Raw genomic sequence first — 16,973 nt, 5'->3', positions numbered from 1 at the left:
CTGTGACGTCGGCGTCTTCGCTGTAGCAAAGCTCGGCCTCTGGAATTCTGAGAACTAATTTGCTATTCGGTGACATAAGAGGGGGAGTGCGCTTTGCTTCCCCGGGGTCTGGGGCTCATTTCTCCTCTCTTCCCCATAAACTCAGCTCCTCCGAGCTCAAAACACAAAAGGAAGCGAGAGGTTGGAACCTTTGGGAAAAGTCTGTTATATATAGTAGGTTTCGGGGCGAGTAAGAGAGAGAGAAAAAAAAAAAACCAATAAACACCACAGCTCTTTCCAGCTAGAATATTAGGCACCACGAGAAAAATATTTGCCAAGCAGTTTTCGGTGGGTTCATTTGCTTTATTTTTATTTGGGACAGTTTGGGATTTTTTTTTTTCCTTGTTGGTGTGGTGGTTTGGGATTTGGGGTGGTTGTATTATGATGGTTTTCGGATTTTTGCTTCTGATTTTTGCCTTTTGCAACTTTGTGATGTTACGTAAATCGTAGGATCCCGCATCGGTTGGATTTTGTTTTGTTTTACCCCTATGAAATCTCTCAAGCGATATAAGGAAGACGTGTTGTTTTAATACTGATAGTGTTGAAAGAAGCTTGAATTTTTTGTCGTATGTAACAATTCCAACCCCCACTTTTTTCAGGGGGGCGGGGAAGGGTATTCAATTTTCCTTTTCCTCTTGGACTTTTACTGAGAGGACGCTCTCCTGCACTTGAGAGACATGTTCAAAGGATTTGTTTTGGTTTGTTTCTTTCCAGGACAGCAAGTGGTGGGTTTACTCTGTTATTGTTGACTCTTAGGAAAATTCTTGCTGCAAGAAACGTGTGTGTATGTGTACGCGTACGCTTGTGTTCTACAAAATTCTGTGAGCCAAATACATGTTTGTGTTCTGCTTTTTCTTTAGGTCTTGGTTCCCCCCGCTCCCTCCCAGCTCGTTTCAAGGTCGTTGTTAAAAATCTCTCCTGTCTGTGTTTAAAGAGACCAGCCGGAGGGAATTCTAAAGGCCTGCGGTGCCAGTATCACAGATACTGCGTGGATTTAGAACAGACTGTGCTACAACTACAACGCGCTTCACGCAGCACAGTCCTCTTAGTTTTAGAGCTGAGTTAGGAGGAGGAGGAAAAGGGGGGAAATCTTTCTTTCTTCCTCCCTTTCTTTTTAAAGGCAAATGCAGTGCAGAATCATTTCACTGTGGGCCTTGGTTTGTTTATTCAGAACTGCCAGTTTCCCTATTTAAATGTTGGTTGGGGTTTTTTCCCCTCCTACTCATCCCTGAATGAGGGAGACTCTTGTTTCTTTTATGTCTCTCTCTTAAAAGAAGGGTGTGAGGGGAAAATAATATTTCAGATTCCTCAAGTATTAACCCAAAATGTTTGGACCAGAAGCAGCTTTCAAAGGTCAGGCTGTTCTGAGCCTTGGCTATGAAAGTCCTTCAGGCGGACTCATTAAATTACAGACGAGTTCTTAAAGGTTCCACAAAATTTCTGCACATGTTAATTTCCAATAACGATATCTCCCCAAATAATCTACCTCTCCAAATTTGGATTTATAGTGGAGAAGTGAGCAGAGAGATTACTGGCTGTTTCCTGGGATATGTGGGGATCTCTTTCCCAGAAGTCTGTAAGAAGTTCAGATCTGTTGCTGAAAATGTCAGTGCAGCCCCCCTTTTGAAAAGGCCGTGTTGGAGTTTTTACAACCAGGAGAGATCCAAAGGGGTCGATTATTTTCCACAAGGGCTGGAGCTTAGGAAAAATGCCTAAAGTGTGTCTGTCCCTATGAAATCTGAATATTTTAATACTTATTGACAGATGGATTACTGCAGCTTCTGCAGAAAAGCCTGTCTTGTGAAGGATTTTTGAAAAATATACATAGGCCTAATCCTGTCACCCTTGTGGAAATGAACATTTTACCCCCGAAGACACACGTTATCGTTAAATGCAGATTCATTTTGCCAGAAGGCAGACTGTTTTTTAAATTGTCCCCTTCCTCCTGATTTCGAAAGAGTTTTAAAGGAATCCCACCGGATTCTAAATGACACCCGATTTTGCTGAAGCGATCGTCTTTGTGTATTTCTATGGGTGATTATTTTTCTATTTTTTATGAGTATGTTCCTCAGGTGTATCTGGGTGGTTTGGAATGTGAATTGTGTGGTTCTGCCCTGCTACTGATTCTGCAATGTGATAACTTTTGTGATGTGGGGTCCCTTTTCTTGTCAAAGTTGACATCCAGCCTCACTGGGTCCTCCCCACCACCACTTGAAACACACTGCTTGTCCCTCTCGCGTTCTCTTTGCCATTCCAATCTTAGCCCCGTGGGGGCGCTGCAGAGCAAAGGGAAATCTGCTCTCTCTAGCAGTAGAACCAACCAGAGTGGGGGCTGGGAATGAATTCACCCTTCTAGTACCTCAGCCCTCTAATTCTCTGCGAGAAGTCTGTAAAGGAAGACCCCACTAGGCCTGGTTTATAAATAATTAATCCCATCACCAGGGTCCTCAGACCCTTTCTGGGGCCAAATGCCAGAGTCCCACATTTCTAATACTCCCCCAGCCCCCAAATTGAAAGAAATTAACCAGAACAGGAGATGTTAAAAGAAAAAAAATTATTGAAAATATTTTAAAGGTAAGGATTTACATTTTTGTAGGTCCCCTTCTCTTTTCCAGATGAATGGTGAGGAAAATTGTGCACCCACCTCTCAATCTCTTCAATTATTAGGAAAGTAACTTTATCAAATTTTTTATACCCATTGAATTTCTTCCATAATGTCCTGCCTTCTCTCATTTCTTGATTTCTCACCATTAGTAATCAGTTGGCATCACTCTGTGAACCTCCCTCACCCCAGCAGTGATAGGATTAAAGAAAGGATTGACTTGAATATATTCAAATTCTTTCAAATCATCCATAAGAAGCCCTGAAGAGAGATTTCATGTCTGGGGTCTTATGTGTGATTCTTGTGAACTTGGAGGGTTATGTATCAAACCAGTCCTGTGATTTAATGGCTTCTGGCTATTAATACTCAGAGTAGAGGATCCAGTCAGCCTGTTTACCTGGTGGTTTGGGCATGGTGATAGGTTCTTAATCACAGGTTCTGGATGAATATAAGCTTTGTTGCAAAATAAAATAGCTTGGTCTTAATATTACATCTGTTTAAGGAAAGGAACAGATTTTGCATCCAGTTCCCTCACAAACTTCCCCACAATACAGCCACAGCTGAAAAGGAACTATCCTTGGAGTAAACACTGTCTTGTCCTCTTTCTAAGGGAACTCCCAAGAGGAAATAGGTTTCACCTGTCAGGAATTTCTGGCACCTTGGTAGATCTTGAAACTGTCACATAAGAGAATTATAGATTTTAGGACTGGAAAGAACTTTGCAGATCAATCAACTCCTCGAGGCTTCCTTCTTTCAAGAGGACAGGAGGGCCATCACTGGAGGCCTGCGGGACCCCGAGACACAACTGAGAACAGGTCTTTGTGGTTCTCTGGTCCTGTGTTAGAGAATCAGGAAGATCTGACTGCCTGGGCTTTGAGGTGGGTGTCTCATTTTCTGACAGAATTGAGGAAAGAGAGGCTGCTTTGGGCTCTGTGTGAATTGTAAACTGGTTCTCAGAACAAACTCCAGGTCACAATGAGTATTGAGTTTTGACAGTCATTTGGACTTGGTGGTGCCTGTCACCTATACTGTGGTACTCAACAACTACTTTTGATGGGTCTGGGAGATTTTTTTAATGTACCCATTCATTTTATTTCAAATCCTTCATTTAGAGCTATTGTAAACAAGCCCCTTATATTATCCTTGGAGAGAAAAAAGCATTTTGTTGGTATGATTTAGAGAAATTGAGCAGAAAGTTTTGAGACATTTTTTTTAAAAGATGATTTCCAATCACTACCTTCAGAAAAAAGAAGTGTCAACGTTTAATTTTGATCCATATGCTGCCTGCTTTCAGCCTGTATTATTCTGAGACTTTTTTTTTTCTTTAGAAACCTTTTCAGCCTAGCTCAGAGTTTACCCCCAAAACACTGATTTTTTCCATACTTTTCTCACTAATTTAAAATGGAAATAAATATCAGGAGCTTAAAATAGAGAAGTGATTGGGGGTGCATAATCATTTGTTTATTGCATTCAATCACTGTTTTGAATAACAGGGTTTTCACTTCCTTTGAAACCTTAGCATGAGGGAAAGCAACAGCTGGACCAGGAGGGGGTTGGAGGGAGGAAGGCACTGGAGTGTTTGTAAACTCAGAGTGGCTGGCCCACCCTGCCACTGGCTGCCAGCTGCAGTACTTAGCTGTCTTTACTACCTAAGGCTAGAAGTGGAGAAACTTGATTTGCGTGTTGTGCCTGCATGTTTTTTTTTTCTTCTCCACACCGCCCTCTGCACACCTGACCATGCCAAAGCCTATTTGAAGCCGGCCTGATGGCAGGGAGAGCTGGAGAGCAGAAGAATGTGCGGAGGGGGAGGGAGGGAGTACTCGGTACTTTTCCATTCACATCTCCACAGTGGCTTTTCTTGTTTATTTCAGCCTCCACCCGCAGAACCCTTTGAGCTGCCTGAAATCCGAGTCATTAAACTGTTCCCTGAGGTCAGACCACAGATGCCGGGTGCATGTTTCTTCCATGTCAATGTCTATGTAACACATGTACATACAGAGACACACGCAAAAAACTGTGTAACTCTGCGGGGGCACAGTGTGAGGTAGGGGAAGAAACAAAACAAAACTGAATTTGTTGCCAGAAGACCTTGGTGTCTAATTACAGTTCTGCCGGGAACTCCTTATCTGATGTGGAACAAAACCACTTGTCAGGACTCAGTCTCCTTAACTGTGTGAAGGTATAACCCCAGTGTTTGCAGGATGTCTATCAGTTCTAAATTTGATACCTTTATGTCTAAATATATATGTATCTGTAACTTTAAGACGGAGAGGGGAATGGAAAGTATATATGTGTCCCTGGGGTGGGAGAAGGAGTTAAAATGTAAACTTCTAAGTAAAGAAGGCAGTCCCAGAATCCTCACCTCTATCAATTTTTAACCAATTGTAGACCAAAGTCTGAGATTATGCTGAATAGGTCCAAAAGCCAATTGAAGATTTCAAATGTTAAGAGCTGGAAGTGCCAGTTCTAAGACCTTGTACCTTTGATCTGCATTCCTAATCAGATGTGACAGTTCCCAAGTGTCTTTTCTGCACCATAGCTCTGTCCCGCCCCACCACTTCTGCTTGTTTTTGGAATCGGTCCTAGTCAATGACAGGAAGGAGTTGACACTTGTAAACCGAGCATGCTCTAAGCCACTGGGTCCCATGTGGATGTAAAAAAAAATGTCATAATATTCATACAGAAGGAGAAGAAAAAAAAAAAAACCTAGATAGAAATTCCTGGTAAGAAACTGAGAGGTAGCTCAGCCATCACTGCATTAAAAGTAATTATTTGAAGTCAGAGGAAATAACAGATGAGGAGTTTGACCTTACAAAAAAAAAAAAAAAGCCTTCCTCTACCAAGACAAACTTAAAGGCAATGATAGAGATCCTTTCTACCAATATTTCCTATACTTCTATGATCTCCATTCTTTAAAAAGAAAGGTCTAAAGTTTCTCAGGCCTGATTGTCTTAAGCAAAAGGCCTTTAACAGACCTTGATATCTTCAGGAAATAATTTTAAAAGCAACTCCTATTTATTAACAGCGACCTCCCCACCACCACCATCCCTCCATTTAAACCTTCTGGAATATTGATGCCTGTTTACAAGGAGAGATGGAGCCAGTTACATTCTCTCAATGAAAAACTATTGAGAGTTATAATAGGCTAGTACTGGGAAGTGAAAGTGAGTCACTCAGTGGTGTCTTGACTTTGCAACCCTGTGGATTATGTAGTCTATGGAATTCTGCAGGCCAGAGTACTGGAGTGGGTAGCCTTTCCCTTCTCCAGGGGATCGTCCCAACCCAGGGATTGAGCCCAGGTCTCCTGCATTGCAGGCAGATTCTTCACCAGCTGAGCCACCAGGGAAGCCAAAGAACACTGGAATGCATAGCCTATCCCTTCTCCGGCGGATCTTCCCAACGCAGGAATTGAACCGGGGTCTCCTGCATTGCAGGTGGATTCTTTACCAGCTGAGCTACCAGGGAAGCCCTCTGTCCTCAGCAATTGTCTGATCCCACGCAACTGATTTTGTATCACTGGAAACAGGCCCACACAGAATGTATTTGCTGCACACACTGGACCAGGCTGAGTCAGATCCAGAACTTTGATGTCCTGGTTCTAAATCCACTGTGTTTTTCCATAGCTTATCATTAGAAGAGGATACGGGGTGGGCAGACCTGCCAAAGAGCCATTTTCTGTGGCCTTACATTTTCTGTGACCTTCAGAGAAGTCTCCACTTTTGGACTCCTGAGATCATCTCCACTGAGGTTCTACATCAGTCTTAACAGTACAATGACAGTATGGAAAGGAGCAGACTGTCATTCACAAGTTCTGCATGTTGGTCCCAGTGTAGGACGCCGTATAGGAGTCCTCACAGGTTCCTATGGTACTGTGACTTATTACTGTTAATAAACCTATAATTATCTTAGGAGTAGTGTGATTGCATTGTAATTGTGTGTACATTGGTGTTAAAAATGTAAAATTTAATGTATTTTTGGCCTAGAAATAATGATGCTACAATAGCCAAGAGCCCACCTGCTGCCAGTTCTTGATTTCTGATCCCTTTCTGAAGTAACAGAAAGCAAGGCTCCTTGGATAAATGGCTGGTTCTAGGCTAGGACTGGGGCAAGAAGTATATATGACATTAGAATGGAACATTATATAGCACTGTAAATAAGGAATTGCTGAAAAACAAACAAAAACTGCATTCACAGGGGTATTTCAAAGAGACTGGAGAACTCCCAATGGCCAAAGCTGGAAAATCTGAAGCAAGAAAAAGAAATCGAATAATATTGGATCACAACCCAAAGTATAAAAGAAATATCCATGAGGAGTAAGCAGTTATATACCCACCTATTCCCATCCTTGACAGCAGTCACTCCTCAAGTGTGAGCTATGGGTAATGACTTCCTTCTAAAGAGTACAGTTTAGGAAGGGATGGGGGAGGGAATAATTTTACATGGAGAAATCCAGCAAACACTACTCCAGCCACTTCATCAAGAGCAATATCAGCAATTATAAACTGTGTTGACTGTGTGTACCTTTGATATGAGGAATATGAACATGGCTCTTTAACTCTGTGGTCTTTCTCCCATACCCCAGACTATTTATGAGAAAGGTATCAGACAGACTTCGACAGAAGGGCATCCTACAAAAGACATCACCAGTACTCCTCAAAACTATCGAGGGGAGTCTGAGAAATTGCTACAGCCAAGAGTAACCTCACACAATATGACAATATAATGTAGTGTCCTTGGTGGGGTCATAGAAAAAGATAAGGTAAAAAGACTCTGATGCTGGGAGGGATTGGGGGCAGGAGGAAAAGGGGACGACAGAGGATGAGATGGCTGGATGGCATCACTGACTCGATGGACGTGAGTCTGAGTGAGCTCCGGGAGTTGGTGATGGACAGGGAGGCCTGGCGTGCTGTGATTCATGAGGTCGCAAAGAGCTGGACAGGACTGAGCGACTGAACTGAACTGAAACCCAGACAAATCTGAATAATTGACAGAATTTAGTTAATAATATTTTATCAGTGTTGTTTCATTAGTTGTTACAAATGTTCCATTGTAAGATAAAATGTTAATGAGAGAATGGCTACAGGGTTGTTCTATCTTCTCAATATTTCTGTTTAAAAAATATTTAGGAGGCATATCTTTTTTTTTTTTTTTCCTTCAATATGAGAAACTTCTGAAAATGAGCTGCTGCTGCTAAGTCACTTCAGTCGTGTCCGACTCAGTGCGACCCTGGAGACAGCAGCCTACCAGGCTCCCCCGTCCCTGGGATTTTCCAGGCAAGAACACTGGAGTGGGTTGCCATTTCCTTCTCCAATGCATGAAAGTGAAAAGTGAAAGTGAAGTTGCTCAGTCATGTCCGACTCCCAGCGACCCCATGGACTGCAGCCTACCAGGCTCCTCCGTCCATGGGATTTGCCAGGCAAGAGTATTGAAGTGGTAAAAAATATTTAGGAGGCATATCTTCTTTTTTCTTTTTTCTTTCAATATGAGAAACTTCCGAAAATGAGCTAGGTCTCTTGAAATCTAGGAGATTTTCTTCTCACTGAGTCATGTCCCCCAAATACAGTCAGGAAAATGAGGGAACCTGCATGTATTCTTCAGTTTACTAAATTGAAAGCAATTTAACTAATTTCTGTATGTCACCATCTGGACACAGAACTGTCAGAACACTAGAGAAGCACCAAAGACCAAGTGTTGTCATGGTGGTGGATGACTCAAGCCACCTCATTAATCTACTTATTCTACATTTCTTTCAGAAAACCCTCCATGGAAACAAGATCCTCAAAGATCTAGCCTTCAGTCCATACAGGACACACAATACTTAGGGATTCACCACTGAGGTTGGGGGAGCTCCAGGACCTTCCAGAATGTCTGGTATCTCATTGTACAACTCCAAAAGATCTGTGAATCTCATCATAGGTTAACTCTGGGTCTAGAGAAGAATGCTGGCTGGACCCCATAACTCTTGAGTTTGTCTTCATTCTGACTATGACCCCCTTACCTAAACTAGAAAAATCCAGAGAGAGAAATGGTTTGCCAAGACTACCCCACAAATTAGTGGTAGAGTTGATTCCCATCAACCAACCTACCCTGAATAAAGTTTTTTTGCTGCAGTATTCTCTTTAGTAAACTGAGGACTACTATTGCATTAGTATATTAATACATTATTTCAGAAATGCCACATTTATTTCTAATTGTCAGTTACCAGTGGTGTCCAATTCCGATGCTGCACTGCGTTTTAAGCGTCTCTTCCTTCTTTCCCAGTTTTCTCACCTTCTCCCACTTGCATCAACCTCTCTGCCACATGGTTTAAGATCCTTGGATCAACACCTATGCTCACGATGGAGGCTGATATTTAAATACTTCTTGGTGAAATGAGGTGAGACTAAATGCTATCACAGTCCAATTTGGGTAGCATGACTCTCAGCAACCTATTTGGTCACATGTCTCAAGTATCATAAATGTAGTCATGCCCTTTGACCCAGTAATTCTTCTAGGAATCTATTTTCAAGGCACAATTCAACATATAGGGGGAAAAGACATCTTTGAATGAATATATGCATCCAAGCATTATATCTAGCAACAAAAAGGTTGAACAATCTACATGTCCCATTATGATGCATTGGAGGAAAGGGATTGAACACAGAATGGTTAAATATAAATGCAACTAATTTAAAAAAACCAGGATTGGAAAATACTTGTGGTAACAAATAAAGTGAAAAGAGGTAGAATGTATATGTAGTGTATTTATGTGTGGGTGCATGCTAAGTCACTTTGGTCATGTCCAACTCTTTGTGACTCTATGAACTGTAGCTCTCCAGGCTCCTCTGTCCATGGCATTCTCCAGGCAAGAGTGGATTGCCATGCCTTCCTCCAGGGGATCTTTTTGACCCAGAAGTAGAATCTGAGTCTCTTATGTATCCTACATTGGCAGGCAGTTTCTTTACCACTAGTACCATCCGGGAAGCCCAGTGTATTTATAACTCTGTTTAAAAATACTATACATAAAAAATAAACTAGATATAAATAAAAGTATACAATTACCTCCCCCCCCCCAAAAAAAAAACCCAAAAAACAAAAAAACTATTTACATTGTCTCTCTCTTAAGGTGGTAGGATCATGGATACTTTTTTCTCCTTTATTTTTTGTCTTCCAAATTGTATAATGTTTATATATCATTTTGATAGCTATCTATCTCATAAGCACATACTCAAGACCATGAAAAGCCCTGAGTGAAGTCTTTTAAATGCAAGCAGTTAGCCCTGTAATTCACAGTTTTGAACGTTTGACCTAAAGTTGAATCCTCCCACATCTTTGAGGCCTAGAGCAAAAGTGAGAACTGCCCACTCAGTCCTGGAGAAGACCTTTTACTCTGGGAGACACTTGTCTCCACACCAACAAAACCTTTCTGAGCACATTGACCATAAAGAGGTTGAATGGATCCTGTAAATCTTTGATCTATCTCCGCCCCCTGGGTCTTGGTGTGCTTATCTGGTTTGTTGGTGTTTCACAGTATTTGCAAATGTCAAAGGGTTTCCCGGTTGCTTTACTGTCTCTATGAGGCCACCCAGGAGATCTCCTGGTAAAGAGACCGTCTTTGAGACCCTCCTGGGACTATGGGAGATTTGTTTTTAATTCTTATAACCTGTTTGACTAGTGAATTCTAAGGAAAACAATTTAAAAACAAACTATCAATTTTTTTTCCCTTCAGAGAATCACAGGGTTGTTAGGAACTTCTTGGGGATGAGTGGTTACCATCCTTTGAATCTCTGGTTCTCAGAAAAGGGCATGGCAGGGGAGATGGCAGGATCTAGGAGGTGAGGCAAGGACCATGGTTCTGTTAAGCCCTCTTCTCTTAGACCACTGATCTAATTCCTCATACTCAAGCTCATTCATTCACTCATTCACACAACACACAGTTCATTGGGGGCCTTTTGTGGGATAGACGCTATTTTCACTGTATACTGGGAAAATAAATATGAATACAACAGGGGACTTTGGCTCTAGGGGACACACAGTCTACTGAGAGAGCAAAGGCCAAGAAAGGTGCAAAAGCTGCTCTAGGTCATGCAAAAGATAGTCCCCTTGCCAGGCAGGGCCCCAGTATCCTGATTCTGAGCCAAATAAAACTCTCTGGCTTCTTCTCAGATGCTGTGTTTACCTCCCACTCCAAACCAGTACCAGGCACTGACTGCCTCCTTGGGCAGCTTCAGCCTCTGAGTTTTTCATTCAGTATTGATGAGAACAGAATATAACTCAGCTGCCTCAATGTACCATCCAGCAATGGTGGATGCACTATGCAATGCACCCAATACCCAATGCAGAGAAATCCATGAGAGCCTGAAGCACATGCAGCTTCACCACCCCCAACACCAGGTCAGCTCAGCCTACAGGCCAGAGCTTTGCCTGGACTGTGATTTTTACATCTGCATGCCTGACAGGTTCTACAATGAACACAGCCTCATGCTATTCCAAAACACACAGCCTCAAGTAATGTCCACAGCCTGGAATCCAGAACCCAATACCATATCTAACAGGATCTAAACACCTAATAGATCCTGATGCCTTCTCAACTAAATCAAAGCTTACCCCAACCCTCTGGGCATCCTGGACTTTTGGGTAATACACTAACAAGTGGTAAAACCCGGTACCAGTCCTGCACCCAGACCATTTTGTATAGTACACTAGTTGCCAAGGCCCAGCCTGCCTGAGGGTTGGACCCATGTGCCAGGAATCGTAACCATTTCCTTTCTATGGCCAGGCAAGGACGAGTTGGTTATAAAGACGGCATAAGAATTCCTGATACAATGTCAACAATCTTCAATTAGTTGGAAGGCGCATGAAGCAGCAGCTTGCAGCTCACCCTTTGGTGGCACTGGCACTGAAATGCTGGCAGAATGCTCAAAAGAAAATGGGACAGGAAAAGATTAATAATGACATTAATAAAGGTCATAACTTGAAAATATATATTGAGAAGACTCGACGATGGTGATGGTAAATCAATAACCAAGCACTTTAGGCCCTCAAACTTCTTCCCAGTCTTGTCTCCTGTAACAGTTTTCTACCCCAGACCCTTAGCATTCTCCAAGGACCCGGCCACTTACCTCCACTCCACACCCAGGGCTTGGTCATTGCCTTTGATAGGCTAGAAGCTCCTCAAAGACAAGAACACCTCATTTTTGTTGAATTGTACTTATGTCCAACACATGGTACTCACTTAGGAAATGTTGATTGAATTCAAGTAGGTAGAACTGAAAGAGAATTTGATGTGAAATCTGATGACCTGGGTTCCAGTTAAAGTTCCACAACTGACTAACTTCTGTGAGTCTCAGTTTCTTGTTCTCTAAAATGGTAATTTCTGTTCAGGGACGACATCACAGGATTCCCGTGAGAGTCAAGTACCATGGAGGGGAAAGTACTTTGGAAATTATAATGCATAATTCAAAGTAGTTGTTGACTGTTGAGTGAATGGACAAACTAACGGGTGAATCATCACAGTGAAGTGAAGCCATCAGGTTATTCCATAACCAATTTTGTGATTCAGATTATATCTGGGGAACAATGTGTTTGCAATGTCCTGCCTTGACTTTTAACCATCCTTAAATATGGTTATTTCACTTCCCAAAATAATTTAACTCTTTCCGTACAGGAAGACATAAATTACTGCAGAGGATTCATACTCATCCATAGAGAATAAAAAAGATCATCAGAAAGTCTTTATGTTCTTGAAATGCAGAATTGGAAATGACCCATTTCCCAGTAATGGGAACTGAAATCCAGTATTAGATCCTCCTTTTCGGTACCTTCTTCCTCTTCCTCCTCTTTCTACCTTGGCCCCTCCCTACCCCTCCCTTGCACCCAAATGGAATAAGTCTTTTGTTTTGAGCTAACTTTAGTCTTAGAAAAAGGTATTAACAAAGCACAAATCCATCAGGGCTGTTTTCTAGGAGCAACAAGTTAAGTTCTTGAGTTGATGGGTGAGTTACTAAAACAAGGAGGTAGGATAACTTTCTACCAAAGGTCCAGTGCAGATGGCAGAGAGAACCTTGGACCAGTTTTGTCCTGTAAGAGAATCCATGCATCTCTCCATCCCTTCTGCCTCCACGACAAATGGAGAACAGAGTTCATGCATGTGTCAGTGAATATAAAAAAGAGTTAGGAACAAGCTGATCTTGATAAGGAAGAGGAAACAAAATATGAACATGGGTGCTGGAGAGAAGGTAAGGGCTTCACTCCAGTAACAAAACAAGGCAATGTGTAAGATGAAGCAACAGACCTTTGTTAGAATTAAAAACAAAAAAACAAAAACTACTCAAAAGTCTAGATCCTACTTCTTATAATCTATGACAATAGGTACCTAAAAGGAACGAAATAGCAGGTGCACTCAGGGGAAATAAAATGACAAATCTTCAAAAGGGCCAGGACGGGTGGCAAGAGAAAGTTCCTAGAACTGGGACGTCATCTGCCCATATTTGCCAGTTTTGCCAGCACCAAACCCACGATGAACAGCTAACTTATTTTTGGATTCCTAGAGGTGGGAAGAAGAGAATACTGGATGTATATGGCATTAAAAAAAACAAAACCTCCAACGCGGGAGGGCTGAGTCAATGTCCAAGCAGTGCAAGGGCAGCCACCTTCCCCATATGGTTCCTTTTTGTTTCCTTTCTACCCTTCCCATTCCCAACACCTCTAACCCAAGCATACCTGTGAAGTTGCATTCCTGCACAAAGCTAAATGTGTGTGTGTTGTGGTGGGTGGGGGGTGGGGGAGGGGGATGGCCCTGGGAGAAAGCAAAGTAATATAAAGATACTTCCCTTTTCAACATTGAAAGCTGGGAAGGTTTAGAAGAAAATGAAGGAGTGCTGTAAGATTCTAGGAACTAGAAACTGAGAAGATGGAGAAACAGAAAATATTCAACTGTATTCCCTTATTTTATTATTCATTTGGTTGGACTTTTTTCAGCATGGAATAAATATGTGTTGATATTTTCAGGTCTTATTAGTTTACAGCTACAAAAGTAATAAAGTGAGCACCTATGCTAAGTACTAGGCTACACTTAGCACACACAAAGAAAAATTGCAGACCTGCCGTAACGGAAGCTTGTAATCTAATCAAGGAGATAATCATTATACAAGTAAATCCACAGATGAACATACATTGTAAATTATGATAGCTGAAATACAGGCATAGGTAAGGTGCTCTGGCATGGGAGGATGGAAGTTACCTAATGTACAGGCCTCTCTATTAAGGTCAACTTTAAGCTGAGATCTAGAAAGAGGATAGGTTAGCCAGGTCAAGAATGAAGAGGAAAGTGTACTGGGAAGAGGGAACAGAGATCAACAGTCCTAAAGGGAGTAGAACCATGGCACATTTGGAGAGCTGAAAGCGGCCAGCATGGCACAGAGAGAGTGGTAAAGATGGATTTGGAGGGAGAATCAGGAGCTGCGCTATGTAGGCCTTTGTAGACGATGGTCAGAAATTTAGAGATTAAGTGTGGTGAGAAGTTATTTAATATTTTCAGGCAGGGTGATGCCATGATATGACTTATATTTTAAGAAAAGCAGCCCAGCTCTTGTGTGGAATAGAAAGAAGCACAAGGAGATTCTTGAAGAGGCTATGGTCAGAGTCCCAGTGAGAGATGAAGGTAGCTGGCACTGTAGAAGTAGCAGTGTAGGTGGGTAGGTATGGGAAGGTTTGACACATACTTTGAGGGTAGATTTGACAAGGTTGAAAGAAAGATTGGGTAGAATAGGAGTGGGTATCAAGAATGAATCCCAAGGTTCTGATTTAAGTAATTGGGTGGATATGTTTCTATTTACTGAGTTAAAAATACTGCGAAGGGGGAGCTTGCTGGGAGATAATTGCTGAAAATTGAGAACTCTGTTTCAAATGTGGTATATTTCAGATGTCTCTGGAGTAGATGTCAAAGTAAGCAGTTGGATATTTAAGACCTGATCTCAAAAGAGATGTCTGGTTTAGAGATATCAACTTGGGATCCATCAAAATAGAGCTAGTATTTGAAGCTAGAAGAAAAGATAGGTTTTCATATCAGACCAGGTGTTGAAAAATAGAATAAAAAATAGTAAAGGTGGAACATGTCTTAGAAATACTCCAGTCCAAACTCATTTCTCAGTTGGTAGCAAAATTGGGAACTAAAGTTAAGCCACTGGTGGAAATGGAATTAATAAGAGACTGGGTCTCATTTTTGGAGCAGCACTTTTTTCATTTTACAATGTTCCGTCAACATCTGTGGAGAAGGCAATGGCACCCCACTCCAGTTCTCTTGCCTGGAAAATCCCATGGATGGAGGAGCCTTGTAGGCTGCAGTCCATGGGGTTGCAAAGAGTCGGACACAACTGAGCAACTTCACTTTCACTTTTCACTTTCATGCATTGGAGAAGGAAATGGCAACCCACTCCAGTGTTCTTGCCTGGAGAATCCCAGGGATGGGGGAGCCTGGTGGGCTGCCGTCTCTGGGGTCGCACAGAGTCAGACACGACTGAAGTGACTTAGCAGCAGCAGCAGCAGTCAACATCTGACATCAAAACGGTGTAGACTTGAGATATTGTGCGAGACATAATTCTATAGGTCTGGCTCATGGTGTCATATCTCTGTCTCTGCTGGTTCCCTACTTACTGAAAAGACAGTCATCCCAAATGAACATGCCTGGCAATTTGCTATTGAGAGGGTCCATGCCTTAGAGTGGGCACCAAGCTGCTAAAGCCACGTTCCTGTGTAGCTCCGTCCTACTCAGCTTTGCATCTGTGGTCCCTGCAATTATTTAGGAACTGGACCATCCCTCCTCCCAAATGTGAGTCCCTGAAGGTCAGGAGCTAATTTTAGTTTTCTTGTTATGTATCTTAATCTCACTCTCACACTTGCAATAAGTAACTTACTCATCTAATACATGTTTTGAATCAGAGGAACCCGATAAATGGAAACTTTCCATCAGATTTAATGCACCTTTAGTTATCTTTCCATTCTTCCAAGGAAATACAGAGCACATGCTATACGTCAGGTATGGTGCTAAGGGTTCCAACCGTGTTCAGGCTTTAAATACAGGTATCATGTTATAGTTGTGATTAGCTTTTGTCCAGTATGTTTAGGCTTATTCATCTGTACTCATTTGTGTACCTTCTATCTGATTAATGAATATTGTGCATCAACCGTGTGTACAGAGTTGAAAAGCCCCTGTCACTCAAGGCTATTAGGCCAGTGCAGGAGAGAGACGTACTGGACACTACAATGTCCTCGGCCATCTCTGAGCTACAACCAGTGTCCTTGGTTAAATATACGGGAGCATGATTATTTCAAACTGAGACATCTGAAAATGTTTCTTGGAGGGATGGAGTTTGAACATAGTAATAAAGTAATGTAAAATAATGAACATATCCTTGAAATAAATATCAAAATAATAAATCTCTGAAATAATACGAGTTAACACATATGTGGAACTTAGTACATACTCATGTAAGTACTTTACATTTGTGAGTGTATTTAATCCTCACAGCAATCTTTTTTTTTTAAGATTTTTTAATGTAGACCATTTTTTAAAAGTCTTTATTGGATTTGTTATAATATTTCTGTTGTTTGTGTTCTGATTTTTTGGCCACGAGTCATACAAGATCTTGGCTCCTCGACCAGGGATCAAACCCACACCTCCTGCGTTGGAAAGTGAAATCTTAACACTAGACTGCCAGGGAGGCCTTCAGTCCTCACAATGATCTTACATAATTGGGTGGTGCTATTATTGTCACTTTAGAGACAGGAAACTGAAGCACAGAAAGTAACTTCCCTATGGTCAAATAGCTAACACACAGCAGAGATAGGGATTTGAACGCTAGCGATGGAAGTCTCATGCTCTCCTGCCTTATGAATGAAAGGACTTCAACAGCCAGGTTCAGAAGAAGGGGTGTGGGGAAGGGGGACATTTTAGACAGAGAGGAGAGCTGAAACAAAGGCACAGAGATTAGGTTTAACTTAATGATGCGTTCGGAGAAGGCAATGGCACCCCACTCCAGTACTCTTGCCTGGAAAATCCCATGGATGGAGGAGCCTGGTAGGCTCCAGTCCATGGAATCTCGAAGAATCGGACATGACTGAGCAACTTCACTTTCACTTTTCATTTTCACGCATTGGAGAAGGAAATGGCAACCCACTCCAGTGTTCTTGCCTGGAGAATCCCAGGGACGGGGGAGCCTGGTGGGCTGCCGTCTATGGGGTCGCACAGAGTCAGACATGACTGAAGCGACTTAGCAGCAGCAGCAGCAGCAATGATGCGTTATTTTGCTTAGAAAGCTGTCTAGTTTGCAAAGAACTTTCTCAGTCAGTCTTT

The 16,973-nt window shown here is 42.0% G+C and overlaps 1 long non-coding RNA gene across 5 annotated transcripts; it reads left to right on the top strand.

The window, feature by feature from the left end:
• Positions 1-14: 14 nt before the first annotated feature.
• On the top strand, positions 15-9,369 carry LOC138988183 (uncharacterized). Of its 5 annotated transcripts, none has more exons than XR_011464441.1 (3): positions 15-3,519; positions 4,513-4,820; positions 5,957-9,369. It is a non-coding gene; the product is annotated as an uncharacterized lncRNA (long non-coding RNA). The 5 variants fall into 5 exon arrangements; XR_011464440.1 differs by having other exon boundaries at positions 56-3,519; positions 4,513-6,507; positions 6,836-9,369; XR_011464438.1 differs by having other exon boundaries at positions 98-327; positions 900-3,519; positions 4,513-9,369.
• Positions 9,370-16,973: the final 7,604 nt, after the last annotated feature.

Source organism: Bos mutus, chromosome 1 (assembly GCF_027580195.1).
Source record: "Bos mutus isolate GX-2022 chromosome 1, NWIPB_WYAK_1.1, whole genome shotgun sequence".
Taxonomy (NCBI): Eukaryota; Metazoa; Chordata; class Mammalia; order Artiodactyla; family Bovidae; genus Bos; species Bos mutus.
Note: the sequence above shows the minus strand (reverse complement) of the source record. Positions and strands in the feature narration are given on the sequence as shown.